The sequence below is a fragment of the Rhinolophus ferrumequinum genome, chromosome 2, assembly GCF_004115265.2.
Source record: "Rhinolophus ferrumequinum isolate MPI-CBG mRhiFer1 chromosome 2, mRhiFer1_v1.p, whole genome shotgun sequence".
Lineage (NCBI taxonomy): Eukaryota > Metazoa > Chordata > Mammalia > Chiroptera > Rhinolophidae > Rhinolophus > Rhinolophus ferrumequinum.
The window spans coordinates 14958177-14982828 of NC_046285.1; the positions used below are offsets into that span (position 1 = coordinate 14958177).

At 36.2% G+C, this 24652-nt stretch overlaps 1 protein-coding gene and 1 pseudogene across 1 annotated transcript in view; both read right to left on the reverse strand.

Annotated features, from left to right (window-relative positions):
* ROBO1 (roundabout guidance receptor 1) overlaps window positions 1-24652 on the reverse strand; it is a 1107232-nt gene that overhangs the window by 262989 nt on the left and 819591 nt on the right. The gene's annotated exons all lie outside the window — the stretch shown is intronic.
* Window positions 17690-18461, reverse strand: LOC117037100 (60S ribosomal protein L10a-like; annotated as a pseudogene).

A 24652-nucleotide genomic window follows, 5' to 3' on the forward strand; every position in this document is an offset into this window, starting at 1 on the left:
CCTCCTCCTGCTTTAAAATATCAAAACAAAATAAGTATCTAGAAGTCATGATGAACTTGAGTATATCAAGAAATGTAATGCTGTTTGCCCTGACTTCTAGGTACTCTGTTACAACACGATAATCACTACTGTGATTACAACTGTTTATCTTCCAGCCTAAGATATTGAAATAACTATAATTTTCTGTCCTATTCTACTGCATTGCTTATTAGTTATTAGACAGTAAATTAAACTCTGTTTGGGTTTCCTCAAGAATCCAGCCATGGCACTCTCTCTCCCATCTAAGTCCTGAAGCTTTTTAGATTCATAGCTTTTAAATCTGAAAAAAACTTCAGAGAACAACCTTTTTATTTTATGCATGAGGGGCGGGAAGCCCAAATAGTAAATGGGTTGGCCGGACATTTCACAGAAAAGCTAGGATGGCAAGATAACACAGCATGTGTAAATTCATAGAGCCTGATTATACCGGGTAGTTGAGAATTTCAGGTGGAAGGAGTGAGAATAATGAATATAAAAAGGAAGGCAAGGTTGAGATCATGAAGGACCTTTCCTCTATCTGGTTGCACATAGTAGCTACTCAGTACATATTTTATTAATGAACTCCTAGATGCCCAGCAAAGGAACATAAATTTTTTTATGTGTCTGATGAGGAGTTACTATAGGATTATAATGTAAAGAATGGTGATAGCAGACTTGTATTTTAGAAATTAGTTATGAAGAGCAATGTAACGGAAGATGTATTTCTTTACGATGGTACTAGAAGCAAGAAACCAGTTAAGAAAATGCAATAGTCCAGATAAAAAATGATAAGGTACTAAATTGAGAGAATGCCACGAAGGAAAAAAAAAAAGACTAGATTTAGACTCTGTGTGTGTGCGTGTGTGTGTGTGTGTGTGTGTGTGTGTGTGTGTGTTCTGTGGGTTCCCATCATGGAACTCAAGTCATTTCTTAGTATGAAAGCTGCATCTTTGGGTCCCCACTTACAACACCCTAACCTTATCTATGAAATGCCAAGTGAGTTTTTTTTTAATAATCTTCATAAAGTTCAAATAATGTTATGAAAAGTTCTGAGCATTCTCAACAATGTTTCTCTTAAAATAAAAATTCTCCAATTTCCATTTGCCAAGGTGAGGATCTTCCATCTATACAAACCAAATTAATGAAATAATTACATTGATAAAGTAATAATAATAGTAACAAGAGCATTTGACCATTAGGAATATGTACACAAGCTAGGCAATATTCTAAGTACTTTACATATATTAACTCATTTAATCCTCACAACTTTATGAGGTAGGAACTATTATTACTTCATTTTATACATTAGTAAATTGAAACCTGGAGAGGTTTACTCACATGTCCAATATTAAACACCTACAAAGAGGCAGAGACTGGATTTGAACGTTGTCAGTCTGGCTATAGATCCTACACTGACTGTATACTTTTAGAAAATCAATGATGATAGAACCTTACTCATTTTACAGATTAGCAAAATGGTACATTCAGGCCACACTACTAATAGCAAGAGTGTGTGTATGTATTTGTGTGTATTTATATTTCAAGTAACTCAATATTCATTCAAATAATAATATTACCCATATATAAACAAATTTCCATTTTTTGTGAAATTTCTTTCAACATTTAATATACAAGATTTTTCCTATAGTTTTGTTTAAAAAATCGACATAATTATTTCAAATATTTAATCAGTTATGCTTTTTCTACTATGAGGAATTATCCCTTAATAATAGAATTGTAGAAATTTAGCATACATACCTATTAGAAAATACAGAAATGATAAGAAATAAGTTCGTTATAAAAATATTTATACATTAAGTTTTTTTAACCCAAGTTCATATGTTGTTAATTTCAATAATTTTTCATTCATGAAATGTACTGTGACACATGCAAATAATGTACTACAGAGTAAATAAAGAGAATACATTTCAAACAGCATGCATTCAATAAATTGTATGAATCTCAAAAAGACAATACAGAATTTAGGAAAACATACAGAAAAATACATATTATATGATTCTATTCATATAAGGTAAAAAAAAAATCAAACCTAATATAACTAATATATGATGTTAGAAGTCAACATAGTAGCAACATGGGAGACAAGAGAAAGACCAGAGATTGAGAGGAGCTCCTAGGAGATTCTGGATTATTAATAAACTCCTATTATTCATATCCTTAGGGGTTACAGAAAAGGCTACATTTGTTATAATTTGTGCAATTTTCTGTATGTATATTTTAATTAAATTGGTGTTTTATATAACATCCACGGTTAATTAATTTAATAAGCATTTTTTACCTTTATTATATCAATATATGTTTCCTAGCATTGAAGGAAATATTAGTGTGTATGCAATAAAATTAAAATCAGATATCACCAACTATGGGATTGGTGAAAGACAAGAAAAGAAATACAGTGCGGCATGATGACAATAGGTTAGCTTAAGAATGACGTCAAGTTCCGGGCAAGATGGCAGAAAAGGTAAACACTGTGCTTACCTTCTCTCACAACCACATCAACATTACAACTAAACTACCATTACTGAGAACCATTACTGAGAATCGCCTGGAGTCTAGCTGAACCGAAGCCCTACAAGTAAGGACATTCAGCAGAAGCCATCTTGAGACTGGTAGGAGGGGCAGAGACTCTGAATAGACTGGTATCACACCCGAGTGTGACCACTAAAAATCAAGAGGAATATATCGGCTGCGGAGGTCCCACCCAAAAGGGCAATGGGTCCCAGTGCCACAACAGGCTCCCCAACCCAAGGTTCCAGTGCCAGGGAAAGAAGTCCCCGTAACTTCTGGCTGTGTAAACCAGCAGAGATTGTGGCTGAATTAGAATCGGGTGGCTACACTTCAAGGGGCTCCTCTTAAAGGGCCCACACATGGACTTACTCAGCGAAGGAATCACTGACTCTGAGCTCCAGCACCGGGGCACCTGCTCCAAAGGAGCCAGGGACATATGGGGAGAACTGTGTTGTCTGGCTTCAGGATAAGGACTGAAGGAGCAGCCTTCTCCCGAATGGAGCAGCTGGTGGAAGCCATTGTCTCTTTGTTGAGCCAACCCCATTCCAGGCGTGCAGACGCAGGTGGATGAAATATGTGAATCTCCATCAAGCTGGCTGACACCATTTGTTTGTCATGCCCTGGTGATTCTGAGACCCTGCCCCACCCAACTTTCAGGCACACCCAAGCCTCTTCCAGTGAGTTTTTCATACAAACCACCTGCCTTGGCTCATGGTTTGAGCCTCCTAGGGTCTCTCAAAGATTCCCAGAACACAGACAAGCAGCATCTGGCTTGAGCATGTCTCATGCCTCTAGCTGAGCAGTCATATGCCTGTCATTAGTGGCAGCCAACGTTGATTGGTGGCTAGGCTTCTTGAGGCACTTCCAAGTACTATATGGATGGTGGCCATCTGCAGATTGTTGTGTGGCTCCTGCCAGGTGGCCGCAGGTAGGTTATAGGCTGTGGCTGAAACTGACTTGCAGCAGGCACCGTCCCAGGTGACCCTGAGCTAGCATACTCAGTGGCAAGCTTGGAAATGAGCTGGAGCATCACCCAGCCTCCACAAAAGATCACATACACACACACACACACACACACACACACACACACACACACACAAAGGGCAGACTGGGCAGGCACCAGAGCTCTGCTAAGGCATATCCTGCTCTGAGGGTCAGCCCTTATACCACAACTCCTCTACCGAGTCACAGCCAGTCCTCACAACCAATGAGACCAAGGGTCAATCCCTCCCATTCACATGCAAACAGCAACCAAGTTTCGACTACAACAGGAAAACACACACAACCCACACAATGGACACACCTGGAGTGTGCAACTCAGGTGATAAGGAAAACTGTGCCACTGAACCTAATAGCACACCTACTACATACCATGTTTCCCCGAAAATAAGACCAAGCTGGACGATCAGCTCTAATGCGTCTTTTGTAGCAACAATTAATATAAGACCGGGCCTTACTTTACTATAAGACCAGGTATAATATAATATAATATAATATAATATAATATAATATAATATAATATAATATAATATAATATAATATAACGACCAGGTCTTATATTAATTTTTGCTCCAAAAGATGCACTAGAGCTGATTGTCTGGCTACGTCTTATTTTCGGGGAAACAGGGTAAAGCCACACTACTAAAACCAGGAGACATAGCAGCAAGCACTACCCAATATATAGAAACAAACACAGGGAGGCAGCCAAAATGGGAAGACAAAGAACCATGTCCCCAATAAAAAAAGCAGAGTGAAGTTCCAGAAAAAAAAAAAAAAAACTAAACAAAATGGAGATAAGCAATCTACCAGATGCAGAGTTCCAAACACTGGTTATAAGGATGCCCAATGATCTCAGGGAGAACTTCAACAAAGAGATAGGAAACATAAAAATGGACATAGAAATGAACAAGTCAGAAATAAAAAATACAATAACTGAAATGAAGAATATATTATAGGGAATCAACAGTAGAGTAGATGAAACAGAGGATTGAATCAGCGATTTAGAAGATAAGGTAGTAAAACACACCCAATCAGAACAGCAGAAAGTAAAAAGAATACCAAAAAAATGAAAATAGTTTAAGGGGCCTCTGGGACAACATCAAGCATACCAACATTCACATTATAGGGGTACCCGAATGACAAGAGAGAGAGCAAGGAATTGAAAACCTATTCAAAGAAATAATGACAGAAAACTTCCTTCACCTGGTGAAGGAAATAGATACACAAGGCTAAGAAGCACATAGTCCCAAACAAGATAAAACCAAAGATGTCCACACCAAGACGCATCATAATTAAAATCCCAAAGGTTAAGAATAAAGAGAGAGTCTAAAAAGCAGCAAGAGAAAAGCATCCAGTAATTTATAAGGGAGCGCCCATAAGATTGTCAGTTGATTTTTCAACAGAAACTTTGCAGGCAAGAGGGGAGTGGCCGGAAATATTCCAAGTGATGAAAAGAAAGGACCTACAACCAAGATTACTCACCCCAGCAAAGGTATCATGTAGAATTGAAGGACAGATAAAGAGGTTCCCTGATAAGAAAAGGCTAAAGGAGTTCACCACCACCAAACAAGTATTACAAGGATTCTTAGAGGGACTTTGTTAAGATGAAAAAAAAAAGATAAAAAATATGAATAATAAAACGGCAATAACTCAATATCTATCAACAACTACTTTCAATGTAAATGAATTCAATGCTCCAATCAAATGATGGAGGTGCTGAGTGGTAAGAAAACAAGACCCTTACATATGCTGCCTATAAGAGACTCACTTCAGATAGAAAGACACACAGAGACTGAAAGCAAAGGGATGGAAAAGGGTATTTCATGAAAATGGAAACAAAAAAAGCTGTGGTAGTAATACTATACCAGACAAAATAGACTTTAAAACAAAGACTATAACAAGAGACAAAGAAGTACTCAGTAATCCCCCTTCTTGGTATTTATCCAAAGAAATCCAAATGCTACTTTGAGGATATGTGTTCATCCATATGTTCATTGCAGCATTGTTTACATAAGCTAAGATATGAAGTCAACCTGGTGTGTGTCCTTGAATGGATGAAAGGATAAAGAAGAGGTGGTACATATATACAACGGAATATTACTCAGTCATTAGAAACAATGAAATCCTGCCATCTGCAATAACCTGGAAGGACTTAGACAGTACTGTGCTGAGTGTAATAAGTCAGACAGCAAAAAATAATAGCATATGATTTCACTTATAAGTGGAATCTAAAGAACAAAGTAAACAAACAAATGAAACAGAAACAAACTCATAGATACAGAAAACATTTTGATGGTTGCCAAATGGGAGGGGTTTGGGTGGGCTGGTTACAAAGGGGAAGGGATTAAGAAGTACAAGTTGGTAGTTACAAAATAGTCATGGGAATATAAAGCAAAGCATAGGGAATATAATCAATAATCTGGTAATAACTATGTATAGTGCCATTTGGGTATTAGGGGGATCACTTCATAAATTACATAAATGTCTAACCACTATGCTGTATACCTGAATATAAAGTAATATTGAATGTGAAAAAATAATTAAATAAAATGGAAAAAAAATGTGAATTTTGGAGTCAGTAGGGTCTCAACTCAAAGATTTGCACCATCACTTCTTATTCTGAGATTTACCTACTAAAGCAGGCTTTTGAAAGGACTCAACAAAATTCAGTATTGGACTTCAGTCAACATGAGTTCCCTTGCCCCTATAACAATTTATAAAGTTATGTGGAGACATGCACCAAAAAAGTGATTAACTTAAGCTCTAAGGATAGAGAACAGTTACAAAATGTAAGACTTCCCAAAAACATGACAACTGAGCGAGAACTTGAAGCATGAGCTGAACTTAACCACATTTCAGGGAACAGCACACATTTCAGAAAAACAAAAGCATACACAAAGATATCAAGCTACTCAAGTCCAGGAATATCTAGTATGTCTTTGTGGGTATGTTTGGAGAGGAGTGGAGAGTCGCAAAAGGAGCTGAACAGGTACGTTTAAACCAGGTTGTGAAGGGCATTGTATACTAATGCAGGAGTGTTTTGCTTGGTTGAATTTTATCCTATAATTATGTGGTGTCACATAAATATCAGGCTCACCTGGTTCCTTGAGATGTGAAAAACATCAGTTCAAACCTCTTTTCCAAATCCTTGGAGGTTCAAATACCTCCTCAAGTTTTATGCCAAGTCACTGAATACTGCTTCTGCAACTGTGATTTTTGTTTCATATTGCATTACCAAATATGAAACTGAGACTCTTCCCAGGTTTTCAAATAACCCCCCCCCCCAAAAAAAAAAGAAAGAAAGAAAAATCCTTTCCAGAAAGCATTTATGACTTTAGTCTTCTTGTCTAAAGAGCGGAAAGATCATGAAGAGATTGCACTGCATAAATGCATACAACTTCAAGTTCAACATTAGATATTTTATTTCTTAAAAAATGTTGCCTCACAACAAAAGGAATTTGGGGCCGGAGGATTTCTTTCTTGTTCATGTTTTTAAGAATGCAGTTTTGACCAATTAAATGTCTTTAACAAAATAAACTATCAAAACATTGTTTCTCTGGATAACATTTTAGATTAATCACAATGTGCCATTCATGAGATTAAAGTAAAAAGAATTTTAATGTTAACAATTTATTACTGGTAAGTCACTCATTTACAAAATGGGAATGTTTACAGGTGTGAAAGTTTTTATTATCTAGTCTGATCGTGGTGGGAAATTTAACTATATTCTACAACAAAGCAGCAATTACTAGTCTTTTGTGGTAACAGACTTGAAATATCTTATGACAATATTCTTAAAACAAGTCTTATTTCAAATATTCCTTTTCTTACTCAAATAGAACATACCATTTTTAGCTGTCACTCTAGTTAAAATTAAGCAACTATTTTGACCCTAAAATGAACACTGTCAGCAAACAACAAGATTATAGAAGGCCTTCTCCACCTTGAAACAGTAGTTCTTTAGATTTTATAACGTCCTCTGGGTTGCTTTCTTGTCTTGACTTCAAAGAGACATATAAGCTTAGATCAATTTTGTGGTGGCATAGAGCATGATGAGAAACGAGCCTGGCTCTGTTTCAGGTCATGGAGAACCAACCTCCAAAAATGCTAAAAACTGTACAAGTTTTACAAAAATTCCCTTTAGTGGTGCCATAAAATCGCTAGCTATTTATTAAGGCTGATTTAAGACCCGTGAGTCATTTGGAAAAATAACTGTTCATCACTGGTTTGATGTTTCTTGTGTGTTATCCTAGATACAACCAGCATGTAAACAATGGGTCTTTAAAAAGTACAATACTACAGTCCTCTTTTATGACAAGATGATGCATTCTGTACAAAGATATTCTCTCTCAAAGACAATGTTGGGGTCTGTAAGTATAGATAACAGAGAGCTGGCTTTTTATAAAAAAGGAACTGACCCTGACAGATGTTGTGATTTCCAGAGTTAAACTATTAGGAAGCTTTTAGATGTGACCATAAATGAATTCAATATGAAAATAAAATGTGTTAATCCTTCTAGCACTAAGTAAAATCGTGTTTTTTGGTTTCCTTGTTCTATATTTACATTAAGCAGCTTTTTTTCCCAAAAAAATATGCCAGTTTGTGTTTATTTCATAAATTTCAAAAAGAATTAAAGATGAGCCAGGACAGCACATTTTTTTCTCATATGCTGGAGCAGCACATTAGGGGAACGCTAGAGGCTACAGCATTCTTTCTTTACAAATTGAATTATATTTCTAAGTTTACTGCACTCAGAACCCTAACATTAAACTAAATCCACCAATTTGACTTCTTTAGAGTGCCATGACTAGGAAGAAAGCGCACATCTGCCTGAGTATACACGTACACACAAACATGATTCTAATTGGGGTGGACACAGTCTTCTAGTGATTGATGCCCACACGATGTTTCTTCCTAGTTAGGCAGAAATGTTAGAAGTCAGCAATTTGGCGGGAACAGAGACTGCCATGTACATTGCCAGATGGGCAACTTGACAATATGGGGTTTTGATTCCTGCTTGGGAACTGTGTGTTCATAAGTAGCATAAGCCTTTTTTGGATTGAAGGAGCACAGAAAACAACTCTAAGGAAAAAGATGAGTGGGGAAAGTAATTCACTAAAAAAGACATAGTTAGAAATGCATAAAGCTTACAAATTACAATACAGTATCTAAAAAAAAAGGCTAAATTGAAAGAAATAAGATTTTTAAATTAAATGCAACTTTCCAAATTAATGATACAAAAGCATGATTCACTTGCTCTCGCACAGGCTCCCCGGTATTGTCAAATATTACTCAAATGTCACCCTCCCAGTGATCCTTTCCATTCTAAACTAAAATCTATTCTCATTGTACTCCCTTACCCCGTTTAGACCTTTATTTTTCTCCGTAACACTCTCATCATCTAACACGCCATATATTTTACATATTCTCTTAATGTTCATCTCTTCCCACTAGAATATAAGATCTGTAAGGACAGGAATGTTTTGTTCCTTTGTTAAGGTTTTCAGTTTTGTTCACTGCTCTATATCTAGGACTCACAAATTTTTTGAACAAATTATGTGTCTCATAATCATTTATAAATACAGAATTCCCACTACTGACATTAGCACCTAGGGGAAGAGCAGCAGGATATTTTATTGTCCACTAAGACATATTGTGAACTTATTTCTTCAGCTTCATTGTTAATTATCAGGATGCTTTACATGTTGATTACATTTATATTAAATATTTTTTTTTGGTGCAATGTAAGTAAGAAGTTTAATTTCATAGGTTTTCTTTCCATCCCTTTTTATATGGGATGACATTTCCCACCCTGAGAAATGAAGTCTTATAACACAAGAATATTAGACAAAAGAAAATCAGAAACAGGTTAACACAATTATAAAAAGTGAATCAAAGATATATGATTACAGTTGAAGTTTCAGTAATGGCTGAGTACATTAAATTAAACTAACTCACCCACAAATAACTATTATATACTCTAAAGGTACTAGAAAGTGACAAGAAGTAGGCATAAAATGAAGAGGAGTCAACCTTTAAAAAAGGGAACTGCACTGGGGATTAATGTGGGGATATGTACATTAATACAGCTTTTCCACTGAAGGCATTCCCCACTGTCTGTAAAATAATGAGTTAGAACTTGATCATAGAACTCAAGCAGAAGGCCACAGTTTTATTGGACTGAGATGTAAGAGAATCAGCTTAGAACTGCTAACTTGTCTAGAAACTGAAGGAGAAAAACATTCCAGAAACAAAAGAGTCACATATGAAGGATCTCCAGATCTGTATATAACCTTCCCACAATCCTTGAATGACCCAGGAATTGCACATGTCCTGTGAGGATGCCAGAGATCCTAAATGGAATAGCTATAAGGCCAAAAGAGTTGAGGTTAACATGGGAAGGATGGAGTTAATGTCATGCAAAGGTATAAGGGCCACATTTTATGAATAAAACTCATAAGACATGAGGGACGATTTGTAAAACCAATAAAATATCCACCCTAAAAATAAAAAAAAGTAAAATAAAACCATTACAAAGTTTAAGGAGTTAGGATATAATTAAATTGCCTGCTGGAAGAAAAATCAACACTCTTCAAGAAAACAACAGAATGTAGAGTCTCTCCAATGTCTAATTCAAAATGTCTAGTATGCCATCAAAATTTCTAGACATGTAACTCATGTAACTAATATACAGGACTATTCTGATGAAGAAAAATAAGTCGATAGAAACAGATCTCGACATCTATCCAGTATTGGACTTAGCAAGACAAGGGCTTTAAAACAGCTAATGAAAATAAGTCCAATGACTTAATGAAAAAGATGGTCCTAATAATCAAACAGATGAAAATATTCAGTAGACAAGTAGAATATATTTTTTAAAAAGAGGGATATCAAAATAAAATTCCAAAACTGGAAAAAAAAAGAAAAAGAAATCTGAAATAAAATTCACAGCATGAGCTTAACAGAAGATCAGAGATGGCAAAAGGAAGAGTTGGTGAACCTAAACTTGGTCTTTACATATTATCCAGCTGAGGGACAAAAATAAAAATGATTAAAGTAAAATGAGCAGAGCCTCATGGCCAGGTGAAACAATACAGAATGGCCTATTATTTATGTAAGTAAAAGTAGCCAGAAAAATATTCCATGGGAAAATGGCAAAATTTTCCTAAAGTAGGAAAATAAATTTAAATTTAAAATTTCTGGAAACTTTACAAACCTTAGCATGCTAAAGAAAAGGAAAAATTACACCTGAACACATCATAGCCAAAGCTCCATTAAATAGAAAAAGAAAAAAGTTAAAGACAAAGCCATGAAAGAAACCAGAAGAAAAGATAAACACAAATTGTATCTAATATCTCCTCAGAATCAATTAAAAAAAAGAGAGTCACTGAGATTGTTAAAGTGATGAAAGGTAAAAACAAAACAACAAATTCAAAAAACACTCCACAATTACATATACAGTGAATATATCCTCTAAAAATTAAGGTGAAATAAGGCCATATTCAGATAAAGGCTGAGAGAATTTACTGCCAAGAGAATTGTACCATAGTATTGCCAAATGAAACTCTTTGGGCAGAAGAGAAATAACACCAGATGGAAACTTTAAAGCAAAAAGAAATCAAAAGCATTAGAAATGGTAGATATGTGGATACATTAATACCAATTTTTTTCTCTTAATTTATTTTAAAAACTAATTTTTAGAGCAAAAATTCTAATATGTTATGGAGTTTTTAAGTCAATATAAAGTATAAGACACATTACACAAAGGATAGTGGAGGTAAATGAAATTATGATAGTGCAAAATTCTTACATTTTACTTTAAGTTGTAAAATATTGATCTTAAGTGGATGATTATAATTTAAGTACGCATACATTTACACTTAGCACAATAAGTTCTAAAAATAATAAGAGTATGGTTTAAAATAACATAGTACAAAAGCCAATAGAGGATTTAAAATGGAATATCAACATATAGTTGATATACTTTGTTTCCCCAAAAATAAGATCTAACTAGACCATCAGCTCTAATGTGTCTTTTGGAGCAAAAATTAAAATAAGACCCGGTCTTATTTTAATGTAATATAAGACCCAGTCTATAATATAATGTAATATAATACCAGGAATATACGTAATATCATATAATACTAGATCTTATTATATTAATTCTTGCTCCAAAAGACGCATTAGAGCTGATAGTCTGGCTAGGTCTTATTTTCAGGGAAACATGATACAGTGGTAACTCAGTTTTTTAATGTAATCCATTCCAGAAGACCGTTCAAGTTCTGAAAGTTTCGAAAACAGCTGACAGCTAGGCCACAGGATCTTGCACTCAGCAGAAGCTATGTGACATGTTTGACTTCTGAGACGTGTTCAAAAACCGAAATGTTCACCAACGGAGACATTCGAAAACCAAGGTACTACTGTATATGCTTGAATATATATATATATATATATATATATATATATATATATATATATATATATATGATTAACCCCGAAGGTAGGAAATAAGGCATAGAAGGACAAAGTAACTTGGGGAAAAGAGAAATCGAATGACAAAGTAATAGACCCAAACTGAATCATATCAATAATTATATAAAATGTAAACTAAAAATTCGATTTAATAGACACAGTATAATTAGATCATTTTATTAGAAATACTAGATTAAAATTGAAAAATTATCTTTGAAGACTGTCCAGATTTGAAAGATACACTACAAATTTATATAAATATACATATAGGTTACAAGTACATGATTAGAAATATATATATATATATATATATATATATATATATATATATATATATATCTCATGAAAACAGAAAATTTAATAAAGCTGGAAAGGCCATATTAATACAAGACACTGTAGAATTCAAGACAAAGAATCAAGGAATAGAGGAGCATTTCACAATGATAAAAGAGTCAAGAACAATCTTAATTTGTATATGTGTAGTAAGAGAGATAGAAAATATATTAAAAGTTAATAGAACAAAATGGAGAAATTCATTAACCTACAATTATAATTAAAGATTTATCCATCCTCTCTAGTAACTAATAGAAAAACTTTATATTGTTAAGATGTCTATTCTGCACAATGTGATCTATAGATTCCTTTTGTAAGCATTAATGAAGTTATTCTAAATTATCTGAAAATGTAAAGAACCTAACATAGGCATAACAATATAAAAAACTAAAAGATGGAGGAATACTTTATGATTTTAAGATGTTAATGATATAGTAATGAAGAAAGTTTGGTATATTTATATTTGGCATTACCAAAGACCAACAGATTAATAGAAGAGAAGAGAAATTCTGGAAATAAAACCCCATATATACAATCGATTTCAACAAAAGTGTGAAGGCAATTAAGTTGGGAAAGGAAAGTCTCTTCAACAAATCATGCTGGAACTATAAGATAAGCATATGAAAAATAAACTTTGGAACTACTTCACACTACAGAAAAATCAATCTAATATACTTCATGGACTGAAATATATAAAAGCTAAAAAATTAAATCTTCTGGAAAAAAGCACAAGCAATATATTTATGACCTCAGAGTAGGCAGAATTTTTTAGAACAAAAAAGGCACTAAACATTTTTAATGGATTAATCGTACTTGACCAAAATTAAAACCTTCTGCTCATTCAAATAACAAAAAAGATAACAAACGGGCCCCCAAAAGGCCATAGGACTAGGACAGAAAATTCACAAAAGAAGATATATGAACTCTTCCAGTCAAGAAGAGAGAATAAAAAACCACTGTGCTTGCATCCTCTCAGAACCACATCAAAATTACAACTCAACTACAGCACAACCATCACTGAGAATTATTTGAAGTCTAGATAAACAGAAATCCTACAACTAACGACATACAAAAGCCATGTGCAGACTGGTATGAGGGGGTGGAGCCATGAAATAGGCTGGTCACACACCCACGTATGACCATTAAAACCCAGGAAGGATATATCAGTTGTAGAGATCTCCCCAAGGAGTGAGGGATCCTATCACCACACCAAGATCCACAGTCCAGGGTTCCAATGCCAGGAAGAGAAGACCCCGTAATTTCTGACTGTAAAAACCAGTAGAGATTGTGGCTGAGTGAGACGATGGCAGGTGGAGTCCCAGGTATTCCTCTTAAAGGATCTGCATGCAGACTTACTCACTGATGGACTCACTCTGAACTCCAGCACTGGAGCAGCAGCTTGTAAAGCACCAGGGAAATACAGGGAGGAAATGAATTGTCTGGCATGAAGGGGAGGTCTGGAGGGGTAGCTTTATCCCAAACAGAAGGGCAGGCAAAGCTATTATCTCTTTTTTGAGCCCTCCCCCTACATCGTGTGCTGACACAACTAGGTGCCATACCTGACTCTCCATCAACCTGGCTAACACCATTCATTCTCCCCACACTAGTGATTCCATGAGACCCTGCCCCACCCAACCTGCAGGCCTACCTAATGCTCTTCAAATGGCTTTTCTTAACAAATGACCTGTCTTGGCTCATGCTTCAGACTTGCCTAAATTCTCTCAAAGGTACAAAAACCCCAAACAAGCACATCTGGCTTTGGAATGCCCCATGTCTCCTGCTGAGCATCCCCAAGTGTGGAACTAGTGGCAGCTGGCCTCGGTTCGCAGCTTAGCCTCTCCCAGCCACCTACAACTCCCAGCACAAGTGGCAACCACCTGTAGATTACTTTGAAGTTCATATCAGGTACCCTGAAAGGGCACAGGCACTGGCTGACCTTGGCCCAAAAGGCCCCAGAGCCCCTCCCAATAGGCCCCAGAACCAACAAACCCAGTGGCCAGCTTCAAACCACACCAGAGCACCACCCAATCACATCCACAAATGACACACCCAAAGGGACTACTGGGCAGGCACCAGAGCCCTGCTAAAGTGAATCTTGTTCCATACAGTCAGCCCCCACACAATAGCCCCTCCACTGTAGTCATGGTTACTCCTCACAAACTATCAACCTAACGGTCAATCCTTTCCACTGACATGCAAACAGCAAGCAAGGTGCAACTACAATAGGAAGGCACACACAAACTACACCAGGGACACACCTGGAACACCCAGCTCAGGTGACCAGGAAGACTGTATCACTGGACCCTACAAGACACCTACTCCACAAGGCCACTCTGTGAACACCGGGATACATAGCAGCTCTACCTAATACATAGGAACAAAAACTGGGAAGCAGCCAAATAGGGAGATAGAGAAACATGTCCCAAATAAAAGAACACAGCAAAGCTCCAGGAAAAAAAAATAATAAACAAAATGGAGACAAGCAATCTACCAGATGCAGAATTCAAAACACTGGTTATAAGGATGCTCAATGATCTCAGCGAGAACTTCAACAAAGAGGTAGGAAACATAAAAATGGACATAGAAAAAAAGTCAGAAATAAAAAATGCAATAACTGAAATGAAGAATACATTACAGGGAATCAACAGTAGATTAGAAGAGGCAGATAATCGAATCAGCAATTTGTAAAATAAGTTAGCAGAAAACACCCAAACTAACAACAAAAAGAAAAAAGAATCGCAAAAAATGAGGAGAGTGTAAGGGGCCTCTGGGACAACATCAAGCTTACCAACACTTGCCTTATAGGGGTACCAAAAGGAGAAGAGAGAGAGCAAAAAATTGAAAACCTATTCGAGGAAATAATGATGGAAAACTTCCATAAACTGATGAAGGAAATATACATACAAGCTCAGGAGGTGCTGAGCATCTCAAACAAGATGAACCCAAGGATACCCACACCTAGACACATCAAAACTAAAATGCCAAAGGTTAAAAGAGAATCTTAAAAGCAGCAAGAGAAAACTAGTTAGTGATCCTCAATGGAGCTCCCATAAAACTACCAGCTGATTTCTCAACAGAAACTTTGCAGGCCAGAAGGGATTGGCAGGAAATATTCAAAGTGATAAAAAGCAAGTATCTATAATGAAGATTATTCTCCCCAGAAAAGCTATCATTTAGAATTGAAGGACAGAAAAGAGGTTCCCAGATAAGAAAAGGCTGAAGGAGTTAGTCACCACAAAACCAGTATTACAAGGATTCTTAAAGGGACTTCTTTAAGAGGCAGGGGGGAAAAATATATATATATATGTATATGAATAATAAAATGGTAATAATAACTACGTACCTATCAACAACTACTTTCAATGTAAATGAATTAAATGCTCCAATCAAATGATGGGGGGCTGAACGGTTAAAAAAAAAAAAAAACCCTTACATACGCTGCCTACAAGAGACTCACTTCAGATTGAAAGACACATAAAGAGTGAAAGTAAACAGATAGAAACAGGAATCTCATGAAAATGAAAAGGGGAGGAAAAAGCTGAGGTAGCAATACTTATACCAGACAAAATACACTTTAAAACATGGTCCGTAACAAGAGACAAAGAAGGACCCAGTAATCCCACTTCTGTGTAGTTATCCAAAGAAACCCAAAACACTCCTTCGAAGGAACATGTGCATCCACCTGTTCATTGCAGCGTTATTTACAGTAGCCAAGATATGGAAGTAACCTGGGTATCCATCAATGGATGAATGGATAAAGAAGAGGTGGGACATACATACAGTGGAATATTACTCAGCCATAAAAAAGAAGGGAATCTTACCATCTGCAACAACATGGATGGACTTAGAGGGAACTGTGCTGAGTGGAGTAAGTCAGACAGAGAAAAACAAATGCCATATCATTTCACTTATACGTAGACTCTAAAAGAGAAAATAAATGAAAAAAACAACAGAAACAAACTAAGAGATACAGGGAACATTTTGAGGGTTGCTAAATTGGGAGATGGGTAAAAAAGGGGAAGGGACGAAGAAGTATAAATTGGTAGTTATAAAAGAGTCATGGGGATGTAACATATAGTACAATGAATACAGTAAATAATATTGTAAAAACTATGTATGGTGTCAGATGGGTACTACATTCATAAGTTACATAAATGTCTAATCACTATGTTGCTCACCTAAAACTAATATAATATTGTATGTCAAACTGAAATTGCAACTGAAAAATAAAACAAAATAATTGGAAAAAAAGAAGATATATAAAGGCCAATAAGCACATGAAAAGAAGTTCAACATCATGAGGTATTAGGCAAATACCAATTAACCTAGAATGCCAAAAATAAAAAGACTGATCACACTAACGTTGGTGAGGCTGTGGCGCAGCTAGAACACTCTTCTTACACTACGGATGGGAGGATGAAACGGTACGATCACTTTGGAAAACTGTTTGTTTCTCTTTTATAACATTAAACATACACTTAACATACAGCCCAGGAATTCCACTCCAGCTATTACCTTAAGAAATGAAAACATATGTCCATAAAAATGCTTGCACAATAATGTTTCTAGCAGCATATTCATAATATTCCTCAAACTGGAAACAATCCAAGTACCCATTAAGAGGAGAATGGATAAACAAATTGTGATAGATTAATACAATGAAATTGTGCTCAGTAATAAAAGGATGAGCTACTGATGCATGTAAACGTGTGGATGGATTTCACAAACATGGTAAGTAAAAGAAGCCATACCAAAAGAGCACATACTGAATGATTCCATTTATATGAATTAAAGAAAAGCAAAACCAATCTACTCTGATAAATATGTAAAGAGTAGTTATTTTGGGTGATAGGGTTTGACTGGGAAAGTGAATAAGGAAACTTTTGGAATGATGGAAATGTTCTATCTTGATTATAGTTACAAGGGTGTATACATTCATCAATACTCATCAGATTGGAAACTTAGATCTATGCATTTCACTGTATGTAAATTTCACCTCAATAAAAAGAGGAGGTTATTTCATAGTTTGATATTTATTGCTGAATTGACTTTAAAATATCAAATTTATCAAACACTAATTATCAAACTAATGCGAGATATCAATTAATTTGAAATATCAACTCACCAATATTAATGATATCTGTGATTCCAGAATTAGGACATTACAATCAGCACTGAAGTAGTCCCACATTATTTAGCTTTTTTGTTCACAAGAAGTCACATTAAAAAGTTAACCTCTGAAATGTTTTAAACTGACACATGTATATTTAATTACCAGTGTTCTTTCTTCATTTTTTTTCTTTTTTTTTGGTAGCAGCATGGTTTATCAAGCTGTGCGTTAGTATAGGCACTGGGGCTTGCCCGTGGTGCTCTGGGTGTATAAAGCCGAGACGTTCTGCCAGTTTTTTGTTCTTGTTTTTTTTCAATTTTGCTTATTTATTTATTTTTATTGGGGAATGCTGGGGGACAGTGTGTTTCTCCAGGGCCCAACAGCTCGAAGTCGTTGTCCTATCTAGTTGTGGAGGGCACAGCTCACTGGCCCATGTGGGAATCGAACCAGCAACCCTGTTGTTCAGGGCTCCTGCTCTAACCAACTGAGCCATCCGGCCACCCCTCTGCCAGTTCTTTTTGAGAAATGACACAGGAAATTGAGAGCAAAGTAGATGTTGTACACAAGTTCATCACTTATCATCTTCATGTGGCCAACAGACATTGCCAGACATGGGACCTTCTTCATCTGGGACTTGACTACGGATTTCCCTTCATCGACTTTGGCTACCATGGTCTCATTGTGGGTCAGCAAGGAAGGGAACTTGCCGGCCTTATTCGGGCCTGGGCCCGGGATGCGTGGGACCTGCTTGATCGAAGACTCTGAAGCCAAAAAGGCATCACACTTCTTGGCCAGTTTCTTGACCAGCTCCTCATTCTTGTTGAGTTTCTTCAGCACCTCCATGTCCATGAGGGGGATATGCACAGCTTTGGCCTCGTCACAGTGCTGCTGGTCCCCCAGAACACACACAGAGAACTTGGGGTGGGGAGTGGATTTAAGCCTTCCGGAGCCCGCCTGGGAAGCATTTGTCCTTCTGAGGGTCATAGTTCTTCAAGCTCATCTCCAAAAACTTCCAGTGCTTGCGCTGGATTCTGAGCAGGACTTCCCATATCACCTCCTAGACGGTGCCGTGGAGACTCCGCTGTTCACGGTGCCTCACCCCTCAAAAACCAGAAAAGAGCTCTTTCTTCATTCTTATCACAATGTATTTATAAGAGATTGCAATATAGAGTGTTTCCAGGCACTTTTTATACTTCTTGTTAGAGCCTTTCTTAATGATAAGTTTTTTCATTAGGATAATTATAAGTGACATGAAAATTAAATTTAAGTGTAAGATCCAAAATTATTTTTAAAAAGTATAGAAATATCGGGGCGGCCGGTTTGCTCAGTGGTTAGAGTGCTGTGCTCATAACACCAAGGTCGCCGGTTCGATCCCCACATGGACCAGTGAGAAACAACGGCTTGAGTTTGGAGCTGAGCCACCGGTGGGCTCAGTGGTTACAGTGCGGTGCTCATACCACAAAGGTCGCCGGTTCGATTCCCACATGGCCCAGTGAGCTGCGCCCTCCACAACTAGACTGAGAACAATGACTTGACACAGAGCTGATGGATCCTGGAAAGACACCCTGTTCCCCAATATTCCCCAATTAAAAAAAATATATAGAAATATCTTAACGCTCACCAGTAATTGTAATTTTATTTTGAATACGATGACAATTTTAAGTGTAAAACTAAACTATTAGTAAAGTTCCTAATTCTTCCTCAGATGTAAAAAATAAATATGTATTTAATTGTTCAGAGACAGCACAGGATCCGTACTCTGTATAAATAAGATTAGATTCCATTTATATTTAATACAAATCCATGCACTGTGAAGCTAATGATATTTCTGAGCCACAAAGATGATAAAGTCATGAGGAAAAGGGTTTACTTTCCCTTAAAATATTGAACACTGCACTTCCACGAAAGTCTGTAGTATACCATTAGGGCCACCTCTATGCTTAAACTGTTGTGTCTTCAGTACGTGAGAATAAAATGAGTGATGTATCAGAAAATATAATGGAAACTTGATCATAATGATAGGCAGGTTGTTGGAACTATGGAAAGATCCATTTTCTTGGGGACTAGGAATATACAAGATTAAATTAAAGGAATGAATATACTTTGGTTATTTAGGTGTTGTTCATTTAGGTAGACTAACAGAGTGTGTGTGATATCTGGAAGACAGACAGACCCAGTGTGAGAAGACTGACCTTGACTTTGGCCAGATAATCAACTTGGTTAAGCTATGTAATCTCTCTGAGCCTCATCCAAAATGAGGGCAATAATATACATGCTGCTATACTACGTGGAGCACTTATAGGAATCGATATAAAATGTTTAGTACAGTGCATGGTAATAGTAACTGCTCAAGAAATGTTTATCATTATCATCACCATCGCTGCTATTATTGAGTAGCAAATGAAAGACTAAAAATCCTCACTTCAAATCAAGTAAGTGAAAGGGCTGCAATATTTTCAGTGGGTGGATCAGTGGAGAAAAGTGCTTAGTTCATGCTTTTGAATAGCTTATTTCTTTTAATTTTTAGGTCTAATGGGACCATTTATTTCAGGCCATTCCTGGTTTATACATCTGAGTTTCCTTAAGTCTCTACTCATAGGAATTCCTCTTCCCACTCCACTTTCAGGAGTGAAGTTTCTTCCAGTCCTCTACTCCATCCGGTCAACTACCATTGCCCTTTGCTTTTTCCCCATTAGTCCCCTGGATTTCATGAAAAGGAAACCTCGTTCTGGAGTGAGCAAAGAATGCCTGCACCACCCATCCTTCCCCATGCCACTCACGCCCATCACCACTCACACTGTGGTAAGCAGAGCTCCTCGGGAGATGTGTTCTTAACATCTCAAGTTACAACTTGGAATGTTGATCACATCACTGCTAGGTCTCAAGCCTAGGCTGTTTGCTAATACCAATTTCATGCCTCATGTATAAGTTTATTATTTATAAATTATAAATAATTTTCTTCGGCAGGTTTCAGAATTAACCACCATAAGTTTTAATGACAAAATAATTTCAAGGTTAAAACAATGTATTATATGTTGGGATAAATATCTCCTTTATAAACGAAGAATTACCTTTTTTTTTTTTTCCTAGTTCACAGAAGCAAACTCTTTTTGACAGTACGAAAAAATGGACTAACCCCAAAACGTTATTTTATGAAAGATTATCCTCCAAGATCTGGTATGAGAAACTTCTCTTTTGTAAGAGAGAATCCTAGAGATCATAAAATAGTATACAAAAGATAACAAAAGGGCTCCAGGCTTTTTAAAACTGCTCACCAATTCTTAACTTTAGCATATTTGCTTTCCTTAGCTTTCCTATTCATCAAAAGAGGAGTATAGATCTCATTAAAAAAATTATAGGAAAATATCTGGAATACTTGAAGATAAAGATTTGCCAGAAATGTTTCATCTTTTCAACACTTAGCAGAATCACAATTACTTTACCTTTAAAAAAGTAGAGTATGTTTACCTACAAATATGAAAGGTCAAATTAAAAGAACATAGTTCTAGCAGACCAAAAAGGAATCTACATTAATATTTCCCTCAGCCAACACCTCATTCATTTTCCAAGATAATCTGACAACCACAAAATTTCAAAGCTATGAAAAATAAGTGAAAATGGCAAGTAATGTGCCATCATTATTACTATTATACATATATTTTGACTTAATTTTAAATATATGAATTGTATTCAAAAAATAAACAATACTAAAAACATAAGCAATACTAAATACTCTTCAATGTTTGTCTAATGTTTGTGCCTTCTTCTGATAAATTATAAAAATAAAATATGTAGATATTAGATAAAGGGTAAACAGTTGCATTTTGAGATCAAAATTTTGTGATTATATTTTTACCTGGCCACAGATAGATATTCAGTATTTATGAACAACTTTTTAAATAGAAAATGGGTTTCAGTAAAAGCAGAAAAGATAACATACAGGCAATGAAGAAGACAAATCTAATATGAATTTTTTTGTCTTAAAAAATCCCTGTCAACTACAGAACAACGAGATAGGTTAAAGAAAAAGAATCATACAGTAGAAGCAAATTATCATGGAAAGCCACCAAAATTTCCAAAAGGAAGAACGCTTGCTGGTCTGTCTATTGTGGCTGCCATATGTGCCTGCAGGAATCCCCGAAGACAAGACTGGAGTCTTTCTAAACCTCTGATTACATCCCTGTTTTAGGCCCACCTCAAGCAGCCTAAAGATTCTGTTAATCAATTAGCTGAGGTGTGGTGCTAAGCCCAGAAAGAGAGCACTATAAGAAGAGAGGCTGGAGCACAGGAACAAAGCTATCTACTGCAGCGGAGGAGCTTTCCTTGTTGTGCATATGCACATGGGTCATTGTTCCATTCTTGAAGAACCACATTAATCAATGCACTTCTGAAATAGAGAGTTGGCTGTTCATCAGTGATTTATTACAGAGCCCAACATGCATTTGACAAGAAACAAGTTGGTAGTTTGGAAGCTGAGACCAAAGCGGGGGAGAGGAGGTTTGGAGTAGGAGGGGTGCAAAGGCAGACACCAATCAGTTCCCTTCAGCAGTCAGAAAAACACTTCTGCTGACAATTACAGTTACAAACATCCATGCTTTCCATGAAGGCCAGATGTATTATTTTGATCAGCAGAATTAAGAAAATGCTGCGACATTAAACATCAAAAAGAAAGGGAAGGGAGAGGAAAAAAAAGAAATCCAACGTGGGGAGGGTTGTAATCAATGAAAAAGGACTCTCTTGTTTTTCAGAATGGTATAATCTTCTAAATTGAATTCTTGCTTATGAACTATATTTGTAAAGGTTTTCATATAAAAGACAATCATATATATCCCCTGCTTTATTAGGTGACACAAATTATAAAGTCCAATAGAAAATGAAATATAAATTTAAAAATGAGTCATGTTGCACTAATTAAATATTCTCTTGTTTAACTGGATGACCACAAACATGACCATATCAGTTTTAAAAAGCAACATTTTCTGAAGGGAGTGGGGGGTCATGTGTGCTTTGGCAGGGTTTGTCACTATCATCACAAAAGTTCATTCAGTAAACGTCATTTGAGCAGAAAACAGTGGCTGTGTTTTAATGGTTGTTTTAATCTGCAACATAATTTCTTTGGAAACAAAAGCCATTTTTTTAGAAATAACAATCACATATTTTAAAACCAAAATCTGGATACAATATTTGATGTGTTTCAAATGACCTATCTGGCAACAGGAGTGAATTTTCCTCCATTGGGACCCTCCTAAAAACTTAAGTATCTATTATACACAGCAAAGGAAGCTTGGACAACTCCTTTCAGTCCTGGCTGGGCCTGCGGCTGCATCCCTGGCGCTGGCTGCTGTGCCGGCAACCAGAGTTCTCCTTGAAGCCACCAACTCTCCACAGAGGAAATCAGGGGGATTCAGCCAAAGAGGAGAGCACTGACCTGCTTGCTATTTTGATGTAAATACTTAAAACACAGCCCTAGAAACCCCAAAGCAGATGTAAATTCAAGTCAATTCTCTGAAAATCTGAAGAAAAAAAACAACGTGGGAAGACAGACTAAATGACTTGGTAATGCCAGTAAGATTTGTTAAATAAAAAAAATGTCACGGAGATGTGAAATACAGTACGGTAGACATAGTCAATAATATTGTAAAAACTATGTATAGTGGCAGAGGGGTACCAGACTTATGAGGGATCACTTCATAAATTATATAAATGCTTAACCGCTACGCTGTACACTTGAAACTAATATAAAATAATACTGGATGTCAAAAGTAAATAAATATCATACTTTTGTCATATACTTATGAGCAATCTTCAAAATTTCAAAGATGGGAATAATGAATGTTTAATCAATCCTATTAGATAAAAGTAATTATTCATCACCATTCCCATATCTTCAACTGCTCAAGACATCAAAACCTTCAGAGACTTACGACTATAAGAAACAGCTGGTTTTGGCCAATTATGTTCTGGGCTGTCAAGATTCATAATAATCAAATGGTTCCTTCTCGCTATTAGAACAGGGAAAATTATTCAAATAGGTATGTTGATTGTACCAGGAATTTATCTTGATGTGAAATAAAAGAATGTACCCAAAGAGGATTATGTTGTCCTTTGCACTTTAGTTTCCTCAGCTGTAAAATGGGATAATAGTACTAAATGACAAGGTTGTTCTGGTAAGTGCCAAATAAATGTTCCCATTTGTGTAAATTTTAAAATATTGGTCAGTGTAATAATTCCATCAAGGATTTATAAATGCTTTCCTAGTCGATTTATTATATTTATCCATCTTGTATTCACATAGGAGGAAACGTGGGGAGGATAAGGGAGAAGAATTCCTAAGCATGAAATTACCTGCCACAGGTAGGTGCCCAACAGTGAACGCATCTGCCTACACAAAGATAATTCTTACCTGACAACTGGATGGAGTCAATAGAAAAGGTAAGAAATGACAGCGATATTGTTATGACTTACTTCTATGGTGTGTGCAGACAAGGGGCATGCACATACACTCCCACATACACATTAGGTTCCGCTATCTATAATCTGTAGATACGCTTCTGTTAGGAAACAATTTGGTGTAGTTGTGAAAGTGACCATAGCTCATGCTTCTTATTCTATATCTTGAAGGTCTAAGACTAGTGATTTCAAAACATGGTTAGACAATAGAATAATCTAGGATCTTTTAAAAATTCCAAAGCCCAAGTCCCACCTCAACCCAATTAATTCTCAATCTCTGAGGGGGAACATAAGTATCAGTATTTTTATAAGCCCTCCAGGTGATTTCAGCGCACAGATAAGTCTGGGAACTATAAATGTATCAAAACAATTTTCCAGGGAGACAGCCTGGGAATAGCCCTTATGTATCTTTGTATATCCCAACTAGTGAGTGTATTTGTCTTTTGCTTAATTTTGTTCATTGGTTCACTTTGTAGAACTTAAAAAATGTTCAATTAAAATCTTAAATTAACAAATACCGTTTGAGTGAGAACTCTTACGGTGCAATTATGTTCATATGAAAGCAGCCTGCAAAGCCAAGGACACATTTTCAAAGGGCTATCATTGTATTCCTTTTAATTTTTTTGTAGTCCACTATAACATTTATTTAAAGCTGACATGTTTTTAAAGTAAATTTGTAAAATGAATCAACATTTTATATGCCCATTGTTAAAATTTTTAAAGTAGGATAATCACTAATAC